Source organism: Equus przewalskii, chromosome 16, assembly GCF_037783145.1.
Source record: "Equus przewalskii isolate Varuska chromosome 16, EquPr2, whole genome shotgun sequence".
In the NCBI taxonomy this organism is placed as follows: domain Eukaryota; kingdom Metazoa; phylum Chordata; class Mammalia; order Perissodactyla; family Equidae; genus Equus; species Equus przewalskii.
The window spans coordinates 78,565,672-78,583,472 of NC_091846.1; the positions used below are offsets into that span (position 1 = coordinate 78,565,672).

The 17,801-nt window shown below is 48.8% G+C and overlaps 1 long non-coding RNA gene across 1 annotated transcript in view; it reads left to right on the top strand.

Moving 5' to 3' along the window:
- Window positions 1-1,197: 1,197 nt before the first annotated feature.
- The window catches only part of LOC103540841 (uncharacterized), a 636,750-nt gene continuing 620,146 nt past the window's right edge, over window positions 1,198-17,801 (top strand). Inside the window, exons 1-2 of the long non-coding RNA XR_011528271.1 lie at window positions 1,198-1,421; window positions 6,562-6,766. This is a non-coding gene — a long non-coding RNA (uncharacterized lncRNA). The remainder of the gene's footprint in view (window positions 1,422-6,561; window positions 6,767-17,801) is intronic.

Sequence of the window (17,801 nt, forward strand, 5' to 3'; positions counted from 1 at the left end):
GGATACGCTTATAGTGCACGTATGGAATGTCAACCAGGGGCGCCCGGGGCCGGGGGCGGGGGGGGAGTCCCAGACATCCACCATATTCTGGGTGTGTCTGTGAGGGTGTTTCTGGATGAGACTAGCGTTTGAATCGGTAGATGAGTAGAGCGGATGGCCGTCCCCAGTGTCGGCCTCCAGTCCACGGAGGGACTGGGCAGAGCAAGATAGAAGGATAGCAAGAAGGAGGAGGCAGGTTGAATTCTCTCTCTGCCTGACTCTTGCACCTGGACATCCAACTTCTGCTGCCCTCAGCACTCCTGGTCCTCGGGCGTCAGACCCAGACCGGCATCGGCACCAGTGGCTCTCGGCTCTCCACTGCCTTCCTGGGTCTCCAGCCTGCAGAGGGCAGATGGTGGGACTTCTCAGGCTCCATGATTGTGTGAGCTCATCCCTTATGACAAATCTCTCTATATCTACATCCTGTTGGTTCAGAAAGACCTTGACTAATACACCATAGGGCTCACCCTATAAACTGATGGAGATTACCATTCTGTGAGTACTTGGTGCTAACTCCAGCTCTGGGTTTGGAGGGTTGCATGCCTGCAGAGGACCTGGATGCTCTGTGCCCACCCTCTGCCCCTGACCCTGCCACCTTGGGTGTCTCTTCATTTGGCTCTTCGTTTGTATCCTTTATAAAAAGGCTGTTATACTAAATATAGTGTTTTTCTGAGTTCTACGAGTTGTTCTGGCAGATTACTGAACCTGAAGGGGGTTATGGGACCCCCCCCAAATTTGTAGCTGGTTGGGCAGAAGTGCTGGTGGTCTGGAGACTTGGCACTTGGAACTGGCATCTGAAGTGGGGCAGTCTTGTGGAACTGAGCCCTTAACCTGTGGGGTGTAGGCTAACCCTGGGTAGTTAGTTTCAGGATTGGATTGAATTATAGGGCATCCTGTTGGTGTCAGAGAATTGCTGTTAGAACATACTGGGTAAAAATCTGACTGCTCTGTGGCTGGCTAATACTATGTGTTTCTAGCTCCAGAGTCATGTGTGTTCTCGTATTAACACAGTGCTTGCCCTCAACCCCCACAGGCCACACCAGACTTTACGTCATAGCAGGAAGGCTGAGGCTGGGGGGTGGAGAGAGTAGGGGCACATGTTTCCTTCTGACTTCAGGGGCCTCTCTCTGTGTTTGGATGCATGTTCTGGGGAGGTAGCATGCGGACAGACCCAGTGCACATTTAGGGGCACGGTCCTCCCTCCAGGCTGTGCCAGGTGCACCCACCTTTGTTCTTCGTTGGAAGGCCACGCCTGTTCGCAAGTACCGTCTGAGGACACGTGGAGCCCGTAACGCCCATCATTGGAGCAACAATGCTGGACCGAGTTCTGAAGATTCTCGTCAAAATCCAGAGGGATTGTAAATTGAAACTTCCTAAATGAGGTAATTTATACTCTGGGTTGAGACCAGCTCATTTTCTTACTGGTATGTGTGTGGAAATAGAGGCTAAAGTGGCTCATATCCATTTGGATCCTAATTTTCGGACGTGTATTTGTGGTAAGAGCTTGTGAGCCAACTGCCTGAGGCCAGATTCCCTGTCTTTTGATAACTGGAGGAGGAGGGAAGAAAGAAGACCAGGGAAGGGGAAAGTACGCAATAAATCAGAGACTTGAAGCGTCTAGATCACAATTTTGAAACATAAAGTGGAATAGGATGAAAGCTGGACAATAAATAAAAAACTGAAGCCGGTTTTATCCTGGTGCAGCGTTTGGAGTTTCTTCTTGAGCAGTGGGTGAGCAGCAAGTTTAACGACAGTTTCACCTGCTTCTTAAGTGTCCAGTGACTGTTGAATGTCTCCTTCGAAACCATCAGGCTGACAGAAACGATCTTCCCGAGGTGGCTGAGGGAGAGGGGACATCTGTCACGTCGGGTCCCAGCCGTGGCATTCGTGCACGCCCCTGCTTGTCGGCGGGGGTGCTGGAGCTGCTCAGCGGGTGGACGCACAGAGGCTTGTACTGCTTGTGGTCTTATGGCCGCTCCATTTCCTCAGCCTCCTTCCTTACAATCTACTGCACAGGTTTCATTTTCAGGGGACTCGGCTTGGCTTGAAGGGACGAGACATAAGAAAAAGAACTGGTAGGACATTCTGAACCTCTCGAAGATCCAATTTGACTTTCTGGAACCAAAATTAAATGGTTATTGACTTCAAATTGTTGGAGAACTGCTTTCAGGGTAAGGCGTTGTCTTGTCAGTCAGCGCTTCTGTTTCTGTGCGTCCAAATTCTAGAAGTCTGGCAAAAGTTTTCGGTTGAACGGGGGTTTGTATGTGTATGGATGATGAGGACGGAGGGAGAACGCCAACTCAGTGTGCCTGAAAGAAGTTCTACATTGTTTGAAAATGTAAGAGGGACCTCACAATTTTAAAGATCTCTCTTTATCTGTTTTTTAGGTAAACAAACTCAGAATATTTGAATTCATGTTCATCTTCCCTAATTATATTAATTCTTGGTATTTGGCCTTGGTCAACATATGATGTCACACTGAGGATTTTATTCTTCTTCGGTCTCCTGCAGATCTGTGTGTCTATGGGTGCTCCATCTGAATCCCTTCACTGTGCACCTACTGTGCACCAGGCTGTGTAAAACCAGAGACAAGGGAGGGAAGCTTCTGGTCCTTGAGTTCTTAGTTTAATGAAGAGGCTGAGCAAATTGGCCCAAAAGCAAACTGCAGGTCTGTCTGATGATGAAATCGAATCTTTTTCAGCTTTCTAAACAAAACTTGGAAAAAAGTTTTCTTCCATTTTCAATGTTCCCTTTGTTTGTATTTTGAGCGTAAAGTCATTGATGAGAGAGAGTGTTTCCCATCTATTTTGTGCATTCCCTTACCCCTCGAAGTTAAGACTTGTTAAAGGCTGAGCACACCCTTACTACGCAGTCAAGCCTTCAACAAGCACACCTGAGGGCCCTTTCCTGAGACGAGCGTGGTTACCGGGCTGAGAGTCTGCAGGCGCTGGTGGGCCTGGGTCACCATCTCCAGCAGAGAGATGAGCAGCAGCTGCTGGCGGGGGGGGGGGGGGGGGGGGTCATTTCAAGACCCTGTAGACTACCTGTCGTGCACAGTGGGTTCGTCGATATTGGTCAGCTTCTCTAGGTGAGTTGGCTCTTGTCTACTCAACTGATAGCCCCGTTTTCTTAACTTAAGAAGGACTAGGAGTCACCTGGGGTGGTGAGTTAGAAAAGCAGATTCCCAGGGCCCTGCAATAAGGGGGACCCGTGAACTTCTATTTCTCATAAACTCCCAGGTGATTGTCATGTCAGGGGTCCTAGACCCACAGTTGGAGAAATTGCCCCTCTGTAGAGTGGGTACTCGGGCCCTGCTGGCTGGTTCTGGGTGACTCCTGCAGCTTTGTGTCCTGGCTCCCTGCTCTGGCCAGATCTATCCGCTGACCTGGGGAACTGGTCACCAGCCTCTAGTGTCACGTTTCCTCCATACGCTGTCCACTTTTCCCCAAGGCATGGTGCACGTCTCCCTGTAACCCTCCAATCAGTGCTGTCCTGCTCCCACAGATGCCGGTTGATAAATAGTAGTTCAACTAGTGCTCATTGGTTGATTGATGCTGCCACACCTCGGTTCCACCTTTTGCTTTTCTGAGTCAGCTCAGGCTGCCGTAGCAAAATACCATAGACAGGCGGCTTGAACAGCAGACATTTATCTCGTATAGGTCTGGAGGCTGGAAGTCCAAGATCCAGGTGCCGGCAGGATTGGAGTTCAGTGAGGACTCTCTCCTTGGCTTGCAGACAGCTGTCTTCTCGCTGTGTCCTCACGTGGCCTTCCCTCTGTGCATTCATGCAGAGAGAAGGACCCCACCCTTGCGACCTCATTTAACCTTCATTGGCTCCTAAAGGGCCTGTCTCCAGACAGAGTCACACTGGGGGTTAGAGCCTTCAATATATTCATTTTGGGGGGGATCCAGTTCGATCCATAGCAGCTTCCTGGACACAACAGCAAATGGCCTTAAGTCAAAAAAAAAAGAGAAAAAGAATAAAGTGGATCCTCATTGTTCATGGATTCTGTATCTGCAAATTCGCCTACTTGCTGAAATTTGTAAGCCCTGGTCAATACTTGTGGAGGTTTCCAGGTCACTCATGGACATGCGCTGTGCGGCAAAAAATTTGAGTCAACCATCTCGAGTGTTTCCGGCTGAGGTGGAACAAGATGATGCCTCCCCTTCTTCTTTCAGTTGTAGCACCAGAAGCACATGTCCTTTTCACAGTCTCAGTGCCATGTTTTTCAAGTTTTTGTGCTTTTTTGGGGTGATTTTGTTGTATAAAATGGCCCCCAAGCATAGTGCTGATGCACTGTCTGGGGTTCCTAAGCGCAAGGAGGCTGTGATGGGCCTTACAGAGAAAATACGTGTGTTAGAGAAGCTTCGTTCAGGCCTGAGTTGTGTGCTGTTGGCCGTGAATTCAATGTTAATGAATCAACAATATAAATTAAAGTGTCTTTAAACAGAAACACGCTTAAAACAAGGTTATGAATTGATTTGTTGATGAATATGTTGTGACCAGAGGCTCGTAGGAACCGAACCCTGTGTCTCCCCTGGGGCCATGGGCGGTATTTGCCAATTCAGTGTTCACGGTGACTTTATAGAACAGAGCTTCCCTGAATATTCAACTGTAGAATCGACTATATGTTATTAATGGGCAGGCTGTGTGTGCAGAATGCCAGGAAACCCTAAGAAAGGTGCAACATGCCTTAGTTATCTGGCTTTTTCTTATCAACCCAGTGCTGAACACTTCAATGTCTGTAAGCCTGTGGATGCTTGGTGCAAGTTTGGCTTTTTGAATGTTAAGCTTTGACATTGTTGTCCTACAGTGCTAGCATTGACAAAATAGTGGCCGTTCTGGAGCAACGACGGAGGGGAGTCATTGAAAAGGACTTACTTATTACAACTGGAAATCTTCCTGATGACTCCCAGTGAAGCTGAGATCATCTGACCAACGGAGAAGTGAGGAAACACCAGCATCTGACATTTGAATTCAAACCCTTTAAAAAATGTAATGGTTGATTGGGATATAGTTCTGCCTGTCTTTGATTTGTTGTTTTTTAAGTATAAATGCTGCCTTCTCAGTAAAACTGAGAAGATTGCACATTTTTCACTTATAAATCCCAACTGTGCCATATAGATAGGCAAATAGAGGAACTGGCCCATTGGCTAATAAATAGATTACAAAGAGCATCCTTTCTGTTTTGGCTGGCTGATGGGGCCCAATCTTGCCCGAGGCATCCACGTGAACAGGTTGTTGGCTGGGGCACCTGAACGCCAAGTTATTACACCGTAGACTCTATTTGCATAATATCAAGTGCAGGTTTCTCTGGCAACCCTGCTAGCTTAGCCATTATTGCTCAAATTTTAGTGAAAAGAGAAGTACCGTGCATGCGGAGAAAGCCATTTTAGCACAACTACCTGTATCATTTAAACATTTACCCCCAAACTGTTCTTGTGGGCAATTGAGTCCTTGCAAACTTATCGCTTCCTTGGGGAATGAAAACAAACAAGCCGACAGACACACGCCCTCCAGGGCAGCCCTGGGACCCGCCGGCCAGGTGGGAGGCAGGTGGGTCCAGCATCTGGGACAGCCACTGTTTGCAGTTGCAAATTTTTCCCACTTTAAATTGTGAAGGTGGAAAAATAGTCCAGTGTGGGGGGAAATTGTCCTCCACGAGCCCAGGTCAAGCCTGGCCCCACACGTCAACAGCAAGTGAAGCCCCGATTATGCACACCCCAACTGCCCTCAGCTCTGGCCGCACGAACGAGCGTGAGAGGCAATGATAACGCCTGCGTGAACTTTGTCCCTGGATGTGTGTTTTTGGAACGTGCCAGGGTGACATTCAGCCTCTACGTTCATTTTTATGATAATTCCGAGTAAATTGTGGTGCAATAAACTCTTCAAGCCTGTCTTTCTTGTGAAAGCTGTGAATCAATCAGCTGTGGGCTTTTTTGGGGGCTTTCAATGTATAGTGATCATTTAGATTTGACGTGCATTGTGAGACCTTAGCTTGCCTCCTCTCTCTGGTCTGTCATTAATTCCAGCCTTTGCTATTCTGAAGTACAGTGAAGGATGGCTGAGAAATCATTGCCCTCTTCAGCTCTGTTATTGCACAAAATAGCAGCGCAATAATTTTTTGTCAATGTTTTACTCTAAAAGCTTTCTACGTCAGTTTTGAAAAGGAAGCAATAAAGCCCATTCAATGGTATGAATAAAAATCCTTTGAGGGTTAGGCTCAGAGCTTCTTTTCTTCAGCTGGTAATCAAATTGGAGCTAAAATGAAATTGAGTTTTCTTATGAAAATAGCCTTTGTTGCTGGGAAGGCTGGTAATTCATAAACAATAACCTGCTCTTTTGTGTGGATAATAATATATTCATGTTCTTTCAATAGGGTAAAAGCCAGACCTAGTGCATTATGGTACAGTAAAAATAGCAGAAGGAGCTGGCTGGCGCGATCTTGAAGAAGAAATGCAGCGGTCGCTGCCTTAGGCTTTCAGCATCCCCCTGAAATGGTTCTTTGCTTGATTTGTGCAGTTTTCCTTGTTGATTTGCTGCTGCCACACAATATTTGGTTAATTGCGGATGGTCTCAAGCTGTGCTCATTGCTGCCGCGGCCGCCGGAGCCCCAGCCCGCTGCCACAGGACGGTTGGCACGCTCAGGAGCAGGCTCTCAGCGCCACGAGGACAGGAGCGTCCCAGAGTCCCGGACGGATGGGCAGCTGGACGCCAGGCAAGGGAGGTAGGCTGCTGGGTCTCCCCTGCAGGAGGAGGGGGTGTCCTTGGGCTCCGTGGGGAGAGGGATGAAGTGTTGGATGCAACTTGCTGTGCCTTTTCTGCTGAGTGCTGGGGGTGTGGAGGGGAGAACGTCTGGTTGTCTGAACTGTGGTGACTTCCAGCTGGATCACAGGTGGAGCCCACGGGCCGCTCTGCCGTCGAGCTGGTGCAGGTCCTTTTGAGGGAGCCCGGGGAGCCTTGAGGACCTGGTGGCACTTGGGTGCAGGAAACTTGGTGACCTGCAGGCGGAACGATGGTTTCTTCTGGTGGTTCTGTGTTTGCTGAACTCAGCTTGGGAGCACCCTGGGCAGGAGTCACATAGGTGGGGCTGGAATTGCTGCCTATGGATCCATCCCTGTTGCTACTTGGGCAACAGTGACTTTTGTTTTATCTCTCAAGTTGGTAGAAAGTTATGTTCCGATGACTGCAAACATATGCGCCAGCCTCACCTTTAAGTTGGATTGTGAGAGTAGCTGTGTTGTTCCTGGACCCAGAGCTAGGGGCCAGGGCCAGTCAGGTGAGGGGGATGCTCCTCTGAGGTCATTTTCTGACACCATTTAACACAGAGCTGGAAGAATAATGCGGCGTTAACTCGCCTGTTGGGTTCCTTCTGATAGAACGTTCTAGCTGTTTGTTTGGGAATCATTTTGGCTTGCCTTTTAAGTTCCATTCTCTTGGCTCTGAATGCCATTCAATGGACAAACAGGAAGAGAAAGAAAGGAGGAAATCTTTTGAATGCTGAGAAATGGGCAGGGTGGCGTGGGGAGTCTTAGCACGGGCCAGAATAATGTCATTCTTGCTGGATTTTGATTGCTTCCCGGACGATGGTCCTTTATGTCCTCTCGTCGCTGCAGTCTGGGTGACCTTTTTTGTGAGGGTCCTATGGAATAGTGGGTATTTTTGTGGCTTAGCTTAAGGGCTCTGCGACTTCCATCCTTGGTTCAGAACTGAAAAACGAAGAAACTGGAAAGAATATCACGGTGTTCAGTTTAAGCTACCAAACTTTGACAGTCCCAGAGACGCTGGGTCAATAAACAGTGAGCATACCCCATGGAAACAAACAGAAAACGGAAAGTGAGAGAATAGAAGCATCTCTTTGCACTCAGATATGGCAAGGATGTGTGCTAGGGTTAATGCTGGCTAACAGGTATTTTTGTGTTATTTTGGTATTTTAACAATGAAATTGCCTGCTTAACAAAAGGAACTTTTAAAGGCACAGTGGAAGCTGACAGTTGTGGTAATATCTGTCATTATCCAATTAGTTTACATGAGTGTATGTTTTTATGCTTTACTTAACATACTCTATGTGTTTTCGACTCTGGCAAGTATTACTTTCGTTGAAGTCTTTCAAAATGAGAATTCTAATTGTACATATTTTACTCTGTTGCTGTTTGTCTTCTGTGATTTTCAATATCATGAGCACCTTAATAAATTCTGATTTTTGAAATCTATTTCACATTCATTTTGGGGAAAAAAATGCCAGGATTCTTTTGGTTTTCATTTACTTACTTTGTCAGGAAACCCCTGACAAATTCCTTCTTACTTTCTCCCACTGACAGAGCTGCATTGCGTGGTGTCTTTATTCTTATGCTAAAGCTGAATGATGTGAAAGAAACGAGTACTAATTGTCGAGGAATTAGCTTTCAACTTCATGTAAAGGAAACTATAAAGAAAAGTTCATGGAGTATTTTCACTGGGGAAGAAATGATGAAGAAATAGACTTTATTTATTACGGAAACCATTGACAGTTGTCACCGCACATTTTCAACCTGAAAATTAGAGTTTTCTTCATTTTAACTATTCGGTGGTCTGATGAAAAGTTCTCCTTTTAATGATTCCTGTTTTGGTGTGCAGTGGCTTCGATTCTTTTCACCTGAGACGTGTGGTGAGATGGAGGAGGAGTGAGCGTTTCTGGGGGTGGTCATAGGGACTCAACAAGCCCCAGAGGGGAGCCCAGGTGGCAGGCAGGTGTCTGGGAAGGAGAACGTTGGTCCTTGGGACTCTGGTCTTGTGCTCGGCTTTTCTCTTCAGGCATCTAAGAAAGAGAAGAGCAAGGTAGACCTATTGTCCCCTGCTTTGGATGGCCAAGTGCATTTTCTCCTGCCTTCCACGCTTAGTAGTGAAGTGAGGTCATGGCATAAGCTGTTCCAGGCGATGGTTTCCACACGCACTGCTGGTCACAGCACAGCCCCTCCCGTTGGCCCCAGAGCACAGATGGTGACATTTAGGAGCATGGTGGACACTCCACCTAAGCAGGCCTTTGAATGGAATCGAAGGCGGTGTTGCCGTGGAAGGCAAATCTTCCCCCAGAGGAGAGGGACACGTAGTGTTGTCTACAGAATTTCCAACGAGAGGGAGAATATAAAGATGCCCTCTCCCCGGGTCTGCTGACCACTGAGCTCCCTCCCCACTCCCAGACGCGCCCTGCACCCACACTCCCACCTTTGCTCTGGTCTCAGCCTTGGATTGGCAACCAGGACAGACTCTCGTCCTCCCTTCTTGGGCCCCCGTGGCAGCCTCACAGCTCAGAGAGGAGCATCCCTCTGTTGGAAGAAGAGCACATGTTTTCCTTCTGAAAGACTCCGGTCTCCCATGGCGGACGGGTGAGGGAAGCGAGTGGAAGTAGTGGCTTAGGGACACAAGAGGCATTGGGGAGAGGGGCAGACACACTGACAAGGCAGGATCTCAGTCTAGAGCTTTCTCAGGTAAGCCCCAGAAACCTGTCTTGATAACTCCTCCAACTGCTGTTTGGGGCTCCTTCTCTAGATTCTGCCCACTCCTCCAGAACCTCCCAGGCCCACACATCATGACAATATTGCATTCATCTCATCTTGTATGGTGGCGCCAAGTCTTTGGTCTCCATCCCAGGGGCCCATTAGGGCTGAGTGTCCGCCACCTCCTCGGGCTCCCATCTCATGCCTGGGGCCAGCTGCTGCAGACACGAGTGCGTGGGAGCAGCTGCTCTGGTTCCTGAGGGAGGGAGGCTGACCTGTGCCGTGGCCAGCTCAGCTCGGAGCCCATCCACGGCTCTCAGGCAGTGGCTCACCTGAGGCTATCCCATCGCACCCTGGAGCCACCTAGGTCAGCCCCGAGGGATCTGAGTAAGGGCTTCTCCTGGTGTGTGAGGCTGTCCTGTCTGGATGAAATTGTGGCGGTTTCTGACAGCTGTGAGACTGACTGACTTTGTTTCCTCTGATGATTTGTTTTAACTGTAAAATTGACTATCAAGATGGAGAAAGGAGGAATAAAGAAAAAGGAGTAAAAATCCACATAGGAAAGCATTGACATCTTCCATTGTGACTCATCTCATTCTACTCATGTGGCCTCACACCAGGGCAGCCCATCCTTTAAACTAGAAGGCAGAAAACGTGAATTTACGCTAAAGTGGACATAAATGAAGTCAAAAGGCTTTTCATTACTTATTTTTACAGAACCTGTATCCTCCCATTAACATCACTTAAGCCTTTAAATCCTGATTCTCAAGTGATTTGTGGTTACCTTGGCTGGGCTGGGTTTTCTACAAGACAAGGAAATATATCAGGGATGGAGTAGGGATGTTTGAATGCATATTTTTTACTTTTTAGGGAATCAGAATGTAGATTGAAACCAATGACTTTTGAACATGAGAAAAAGCTTAGCTATAAAAATTGGATACAAAATAGGCAGTTTTTTTTAACTCGAACAGCCAATGTCAACAATTTCAAAGGACATTATGCAGATTATCTGTCAAAAATTGCATCACAGTGTTGCTGTTTCCTTTTCTGTTTTAATCTGCACTGCTTGACCTTCTCCTCTCTGAAACTTCAGGGCTTAGGTTAAACGGTTTTCTACCGCTCTATGCAAATAACATTTCCAAAGTTCAAAGATCCGGTACGAAGCCTGCCACAACATTGGAGAGTTCCTTTTGCCCGTGCTATCGAGAGTTAAGAGTCTATTTACAGACGATGGCTTCTTGTACACTGCCAACGTATAAGACTGGCAAATCTCACTTTACATTGTGTTCTCATCCCAAGCACACACTTGATAAACCTTGTGGCTGAATCTTCCTCCAGCTGTTTCTGAAAAATTACGGGTTACTGACAGACAAACCTGAAAATATGCAATTATATGTTTTACCGCTGTTTTAGTTTGGCATTAGGGCCCACGATGAAGAACGCCATCTATCACGTGTCAGGTATATGTCAGGTCGAAAAGTGGAAAAGATGACCCGAGCATTCTCTGGAAGGTATTGGAGACATTCTCAAAATATCGTTTCTTTTCTTTTTGAAAAGTTAAAATAATGTTTTAGGATATAATTGTGACATCAAAGTGCCCGGCCCCTGGGAGAAAGCCTTCAGTTGGTGGGATTTTTATCATTCCAGAAATATCTAACATGTATTTCCAACATGGAGGATATTTATTTCCTGTGTCATGGTTTCCAGCATCCTTTAGAATTGATGTTTAAGGACTTATGAGCTTATTCTGGAGGCAATGGTTGGAATTATTACTAGAGGGAATTTTCATTCTTTTCTCAGTATTGCCTTATACTACAGGTATCTTTAATTTTAAAGAAAGCATATAATAAAAGTACATTTTCCTTTTTTTTTTTTTGAGGAAGATTAGCTCTGAGCTAACTGCTGCCAATCCTCCTCTTTTTGCTGAGGAAGACTGGCCCTGAGCTAGCATCAGTGCCCATCTTCCTCTACTTTATACATGGGACGCCTACCACAGCATGGCTTTTGCCAAGCGGTGCCATGTCCACACCCGGGATCCAAACCGGTGAACCCAGGGCCGCCAAGAAGCGGAACATGCACACTTAAACACTGCGCCACCGGGCTGGCCCTTAAAAGTACATTTTTAAACATGCATCATCTATCCAATTGGTTTTACTTAAATAATTATAGTTGAGTTCTGCTAAAAACATTTTTGCTATTATCCTTAGATTTGAAGCAAAGATTTGAAAACATCAATTTAAAACAATAGTAACGAACTAAGGAAAACCCGACAGTGCCCATGATTAACCACACTGAGCATTAAGTACAGATGCAGTGCAGTGTGCTCTGGCAGCGTGATCGTCTCTTCACCCTGGGTTGTTTTCATTCTTTAAAAGTGGCTCGCTACCTTTGCATATAAATGTCTGATTTTCCCTTCTTTTGGATTTGTTGACTATTTGAAATGACCCATTTTCCATTCCTGACACTAGCTACTTCTCTGGGTCTTGTGTCCTTCAGCTGAAAATAAAGGACTTATTTGTGCTGGTTCCTCGGGTCTATCTAAACTCCTACATTCTTATTTTCAAGGAACACACACCCAACACACAGACAGCCAAACTCCAAACCCTGCACAGTTGAGTTCTTCTCCTGAGTGTTTGTGGGCTTGCAGAGAGAACACGAATGGAGGCCCGCCTATCATATGTCTCAATATTTCAGTTATAAATCAAACAAATGTAGATTCTGCCTCCTACCTCAGTGAAATTGCCTTCACGATAACCTGAAGGCCTGGTTTGAACATAGACTTCTCACCTTTGGGGACTTGGTGCAGGAACCTGGTGGGTTCAGGCAAATTGGCTACAAAACCAATGCCAACAGCCCCATTCCTGCCCTTGGAATCCCAGCTGCATCTGTACCCAAAAGCAGCTACCTCTTAATCCCTCTTTGGGAAGACAAGTTGGGGAAATGGTCCATGCAGGCCCAGGAAGGGGGCTTGTGTCATCTACGCAGGGAATTCTGAGGTCTTGGTGTCCCTAATGTGGTATGGCGGTCCAATCTGAGTGGGCATGTCCCCTTGGTCACTGTTCAGTGGGGTGGGGTTGATGGAGAGGTGGTTGAGCAGGAACCACCCTCTGTCCCTGGTCTAAAGACAGAGTAATCAGTAGTCTCCCAGTTGTCTAATTCTCCAGAAGATGAGTCAGATTATAGAACCCAGGGGCTGCATCTCTCTTAATTTTATGGTGTATTCACTCAACTCTTGGCAAGTACTGTTCTCGTTAAAGGTTATTTGTCTTTAAAATGGTATTTGTTTCATTTAGCAAACAATTGGACCTTGTTGAACGTTAACCAGATGCTGGAATTTATGCATAACACTGCCCACAGAGAGTGGACGTCCCTTGAGTTGGTAGCAGGAATAATTGACGGGAGGACAGTGGGCGTGAGAGCCTGGAGTCCCCCTGCCTGGGTACATCCCGGCTCTGCCACGTTCGCCTCTCTGAGCCTGGCGTTACTCTTCTGTGAAATGGGAAGATGATGAGCTCTCCCTCACAGGGCTGTGCCGGGGTTGAAATGAGCTGACACGTCTGAAGTGCTTGGAGCCACAGTCAGCACGTGATAAGCTCTCAATTACGTGGGCTATTACTGCTGTGTCTCATCGATTCCAACACGAACCTTTCTACATTTTAATATGTTTGAAATTGGGACATCTCTATTGTAATAGTTTAGATTTGGTGAAATACGGTGGTCAGTCTGATTGACTCCTCAACAATGACTGAATCCCCTAATCTGAGAATTTATTGGATTTCTGAGAAGGGAAGGCTATCCGAATTGGTTACTGTTGAAAATCTGAGTTTCAGAATCCATTCCCCTGAACCGCTCAGGCAAAGAGGAACCGCAGAGTTAATGCTTAGATTTCCGATGGCCAAAGCTTTAAAACTGAGATGTGGAACAAACAGCACCTCGAAGCAATGAGCCACACAATCATCACCAGAACATTTGACGTTCAGAGAGACACAAGTGGCTCTATTTTGACAAGGACAAAACATTTTGTCTTATACCCTGGGCACAAGCAGACTTCACAAAAAGAAGATAATTGAGTTGAAGTCTTTCACCCACCCTTGGAAGGAGATCAGCCATATTCAGGACCTAGCCTCACGTGCAACCCAAGTCCTCTCAGAACCATCGTTTTTCCCACTGGCTGTGTGAAGGGCCTCGTGTCCTAACTCCCTTCCAGACACGCTGAGGCCCAGGCCAGGCCTCCAGGGCCTCCAGGGACGCGGTGCTCTTGCCTCCCACCCGAAGTGCAGGCAAAGCTCATCTGGTTTCCGCTCCTGCCACTCTGGCCCCATCAGAGCCCCCGGTCCCTTCCCTCCAACGAGCCAGGTTCTGTTCCTGGGGAAGCCCTAAAATATGGTTTCCACAGAAAATGACGGGTGCTCCCTGACGAGTACCTGAGGAAGGAGAATGGCCCACCTTGTTAATTTGGGGCACGACTCTCTGTGTGGCCTGGAGTGCTGGCTGGACTCGGGGCCTGGTCCTCACTGTGGTGGGACTGGACATGAAAGGTGGAGGCGGAGGAGACCCAGGCCTCTCGGGTGTTGGGAAGGTCGCCTGGAGGGCGTGGGGAGCCCAGTCTTCTCCACCACCTCCCCGTGTGCCAGGTCGTCCCGGGGCCCCTTCTGCACCACACTCACCTTCACACACCGAGAAAGCTTTCAAGGTGTCCTGGACAGGAAAGACACCGCAGAGGGGCACTAACATTTACACTGATCAAGAGGGGGCCGTTGAGAGCAGGGGGCTCCTCTGCAAGGAAAAGGATTTGCATTCTCTCCCAATATTGTATATTTATTATTAGAAATAGCTCCGGCATTGCTGTTCTAACGTATTACACACATTTACAGGACAGGGTCCCACATGAAACACCTGGCGCCTTCACAAGGGGTAAGTCAAAGTTTAAGGGAAAGAATTCTCTATAAAGAGGTGGGCAGGGCTGAGGGTCCGGGGAGCGATGGGGAAACCCCCTCAGGGCTGGTGGTGCTGGGGACCCTTTGTGCCCAGGCCTGCAGGCCATCAGAGTAAGCAGTGTGGGCTGCCCTCCTGAAACCAGGGTCTTCGGTGGAGGAATGCACCTGCTGCTAAAGCCACAGCCTGGCTTAATAAATAAATGCTCCAGACGTTTTCTTTTCTGGAAAACTCTAATTTTCTACAAACTCTCCCATTGGCAAGAATCAACCAACAGCAAGAGAACCAGGTGACAGAATTTACAGACACGGCTTCCCTGGGTCTGGACAGAGTGGAAAGGACGAGAGCAGACGGAGGAACGGGTTGAGGACACCCAGCTTGGGGCTCCATATAAATGGCCCTTCAAAACAGATAGCTAAACAAGAGATGAAATAAAGGGAAAATGGACAGATCTGGGGCTTTGTAAACTGTGTCAGATGCCAGCCTAGCAAGCAGAGAAAGCCGGGGCCTGATTCTCTCTGTACCCCATGGTTCTCTGTGGGGGGAGAGAATGGAGCATGCATGTATGTGTGTGGGGGGGAGGTGGAGGGGGTGCTTGGAAGGTTCTGGAAACCCGCCCCCACCCCAGAACCTGGTGATTCCATCCAAGATCAAGTGTAGAAATAGTCTATCACCGGGAGCTGACAGCATTCTGAGAGGCTCCTGTCACATCTTCTCAAACCCATAATTAATTAACTCATATCTCCAGCCCAGGGTGTTTGTTTATATGGCAAATTTGTTTCCACAGAGTCAGCATCGTGGCACAAGAAACAACCTGAGCTGGAACCCCAGTGACAAGAATAAAGCCAGCACAGTTTCATTGTCTTTTTTTTTTTTTTTACAGTCAGATACTGCCTTACGGTTTCTCTGTACTTTGAAATTGCCACTAAAATTTTTGTTGCCATATAAAATCTTCCCTGTAATCATTAAATTTCAGAAGTTTATTTTTCTTTATAAAAGTGATATAAACTCAATGTAGCAAATTTAAAAATCTAGAAAAATAACAAAAATCAACCAAAGGCAACTGCCCCTGATCACTGGTGATCCTTCTAGTCTTTTTTCTGTCTGCATAGAGTGTACTCCTATCTAGAGGAAATTGTTGACCTGAATCCTCTTTGCTTTCACGTGAGAAAAATAAGAAATATCCCCAGACTCGTCAGAATATCGGTGAGCAGATGTTGTATTTGGGTCTTCGGCCAGGATTTCTCGCACTGCTGGCTGCGAGGGCACAGAAGAGTGGTCCTGTGCCCGCTGACCGTCCCGACGTGTCCTTTGGAGTCAGAGAACACTTCCCTGTGTGGCCAGGATTAGGGCTGGGAGAAGCCCTCCTGACCTTAGCCAGAAGGAAAACGAAATTCCACACTTAGAGCTTTCCTCCCTTGATGCAACACTGCTGGTCACTTACACGTTTGTGTGATGAGTGCATCCTCTCTTTGCAAGAAGAGCTGTTTTTGCCTGAGGGGAAAGTAAGGTCATGTGAATGGAGGCAAAAGGTAAAAGATGTTGCTACTGCCTGTTGGAGCAGGTCAAGGAGGGGACGTGACCACCAGTTGACCCTGAGCTTGACCCCGAGCTTGACCCCATTCCCTTGTCCTTGGAATGTACGACTGCCCACCTTTCCCACACTAGAGGCTGTTTTCAAGGACGCGGCCTTGAGAGAGTAAGGTGTTGTGGGGACCATCGGGACTGAATACGTGACTGAGCCCATTAGGGCCTGTCTACACTGAAGGTTCTGGAGGGCGATGGTGGAGATCCATTCGTCTTGAGGCCACCCAAGAGAGCCTTGTTCCTAAGTTCCCTGCCTGTGGCACCTGCCACCTACCAAGCTGGCGTGGCTGCCCTTCCTTTGGTCCCCTCTGCCATTGGCGTGCTGTGTGCTGGTGGGAGGAGAGCAGCGTGGAGAGTGTGTGACCCGCTGGCTGGCCGGAGTCTCGGCGCCCTCGAGCCGTGGCCCTGCGGCCCGGTGCACGAAGCCAGAGCCTGAGTGTGGCCTGCGTCTCCATCAGCTTGTTCCTGTCCTCAGGAGGCACCGAGCAGGCTGGTGAGTCCTCATTCCCGGCGTCCTGGTGTGTCACGTGTCTGCATAGCAGTGGTGGCTGGGGCTGGTGTGTCATCTCCCTGCACCCATGGGCGGCGAGCTTCTCAGATGGCTGGTCCCTCTGCTCTGGGTGTCACTAGCAAGAGGGACAGGGGCTCCTCTGAGGACTGTGTCCCTGCATCTGAGTGGGGCCAGTGGGTGGCCTGACCCCGAGTGAGTGTGGTCACTCTCCTTATGTGCCCTCGAGTCTAAGGGACGAGACACAGCCGTCACCACCAACTCCGGCCTGAGTGCTCCCACGGGCTCCCTGGCAGAGGCTCGCCTGAGATTCCCCTAACGTGTGTAGAACATGTGGTTTGTGTTTAGGACTCAACCTCCACAACGGGAGCCTGCGATGGGGAACGGGGTGAAGAATTCCTGACTCTGTCTCGTGAGACCCAGCGGGGCGGGGAGAAATGTGGGGTGAGACGGGGCTTGGGGTCGGCGTTGGCAGCCACCGGACGGGGGGTGCTGAAGACCTGCAGACAAGGTCCTGCCATTCTTCCTCTCGCTTTGGGACTGTCCCCTGGCTGTGGCCTTACGTAATACATCTGTGGTGTGGGGATGAATTATGGAGGGACGTGCTTGGGAAAGGACTCTGGACAGCAAGGTCAGAGGACAAATACAAGAGGGACTTTGCCAAAGAAAGGGGCTCTGTGGTTCTTGTGCCCAGGTGTGGCTGCTTGGGCAGTGAGAAGAGCAGGGTGACTGAGGCACAGCTCAGCTGGGGGCCCCCTGGGGTCCGGGTGCCTGGCCCGTGGGGGGTGCTCGGGAGTTCTGGAGATCGGTCAGGCACCCAGGATGTGGAGGGGAGCGGGTCTGTGCCCTGTGGGGATGGCTGCTCCCCCGGGATGGCCATGACTGCCCACTGCTGGGTGCACGTCAAAGGCCCTTTGCAGAACGGATTGGGCTTTGTCACACGTGCTTTGGCAGAGCTGTTTTCCGGACATTTCGTATGTCCCCAGCCCGCATAGGACTGGGGGCGGAGGGCTGGAGATGGGGCGCTGCCCTCTCTGGAGCCAGTTACGCGGGGTCAGCGCAGAGCCCGCATGGTGGCGGTGTGTGTGCGGCCGAGCCAGTGTGGACCTTCTGAGTCTGCTTCCCTCGAGCCGACCCACGTCAGATCTGCTGTGCACCGCGCGTGCCCCGGAACTCTGTAAGCGTCCAAATGGAACTCGGAAGTCAGCCTGTCTCTGCCCTTCCGATCTAGACCACATCATCCCATCCCCCTGCTT